We start from the raw sequence: 1,923 nt of genomic DNA, 5'->3' as shown, positions 1-1,923 counted from the left end.
GTTGTCGGAAGTCTAATGTATGCAATGGTGTGCACTAGACCTGATATTGCTCACGCAGTTGGTGTTGTCAGTAGATTTCTCGAAAATCCGGGAAAAGAGCATTGGGAAGCTGTGAAATGGATACTCAGGTATCTTAGAGGAAGCTCAGATGAATGCTTGTGTTTTGGAGCATCAAATCCAATCTTGAAAGGCTATACAGATTCTGATATGGCAGGTGACCTTGATAACAGAAAATCCACTACTGGATATTTGTTTACTTTTTCAGGGGGAGCTATATCATGGCAGTCAAAGTTGCAGAAATGTGTTGCACTATCTACAACTGAAGCTGAGTATATTGCGGCTACTGAAGCCGGCAAGGAGATGATATGGCTAAAGTGATTTCTTCAAGAGCTTGGTTTGAATCAGATGGAGTATATTGTCTATTGTGACAGCCAGAGTGCAATAGACTTGAGCAAGAACTCCATGTACCATGCAAGAACAAAACACATTGACGTCAGATATCATTGGATTCGTGAGAAAGTGGAGAATGAATCATTTCACGTCAAAAAGATTCACACAAGTGAAAATCCTGCAGATATGCTGACCAAGATGATACCGAAAGACAAGTTCGAGTTATGCAAAGAACTTGTGGGTATGAGCTCTCTCTAAAGAAGTTGAAGATACCTTCTTCCAGTAAATGGGACTGGAGGGGGAGATTTGTTGAATCCATCCCATTGTTTTAGTCAACTTTAGTTATTCAATTGGTACAAATAATTGTTAAAAATGAATAGTAATTGGAGTGAAAAGAAAAGATTTGGTAGTTGGCAAATTGGTAAGATTTGCAACCATTTTTGACTTTGCTATGTTTACATATGTCATTAGTGACATAGGTATGGTTTTATCCATCTATAAATAGAGCATTCTTGCTCATTTGTAGAACACACCAAGTTAGAGAGAAAAACCATTTTGAGAGCAAAGTGAGGTATTCCATAGACTATACAAGAAAATAGTCTGTGAAGAAAAATAGAGTGTGAGCGATATTTTAGTAAGACGGAAACCAAAAGAGTGTTGTTCCTTTTGAGTGTGTAGTAGTCACTTTGAGTATTGTATTCGTGACTACACAGTGTAAAATTCCTTACTATAGTAATATCAATTGCTCCTCTTAGTCCGTGGTTTTTTCCCTTACTCAGAAGGGTTTCCACGTAAAATTCTTGGTGTCGTTATTTTCCCATTTTATTTCCATTACTTTTACCATATATATTTTTGTGCTTGTCCGCGTTTTCCCAACAAACTGGTATCAGAGCCCAGGTTATCAACAAGTCTCAGCCCACTAGGAGAAACTGGGTTGTCGTTCTCTCCAGCCCAAGGCCCGATGTGTGAAGGGGGAGATTGTTGGGTTATCCCACATCGGAAGTGGAAGGGGCTGCTGGTCAATTTATAAGTGTGAGGGAAAGCCTCAACCTTTGAGCTAGCTTTTGGGTTGAGAAGGCCCAAGACCACCCAACATTGGTATCAGAGCCCAGGTTATCAACAAGTCTCAGCCCACCGGGAGAAACTGGGTTGTCGTTCTCTCCAGCCCAAGGCCCGATGTGTGAAGGGGGAGATTGTTGGGTTATCCCACATCGGAAGTGGAAGGGGCTGCTGGTCAATTTATAAGTGTGAGGGAAAGCCTCAACCTTTGAGCTAGCTTTTGGGTTGAGAAGGCCCAAGACCACCCAACAAATACGACAACAATGTTTTCAATCTAGATATTAAAATTCCCTCTATGATGTTTATTGGACCTTCAAACATTTTGGACCATAGAAACCACAACACTAAAGGAATAGTAAAATATACCAAGAAATATTCCAAAACATTATAAACTCCTTTCAATTATTTAATGGCGATAATATAATTATCATTATATTATATTTAGCTATAATAATTTATATATATATATATATA

The sequence above is a fragment of the Solanum pennellii genome, chromosome 7 (genome assembly GCF_001406875.1).
Source record: "Solanum pennellii chromosome 7, SPENNV200".
Classification (NCBI taxonomy): domain Eukaryota; kingdom Viridiplantae; phylum Streptophyta; class Magnoliopsida; order Solanales; family Solanaceae; genus Solanum; species Solanum pennellii.
This window is presented reverse-complemented; position numbering follows the sequence as displayed.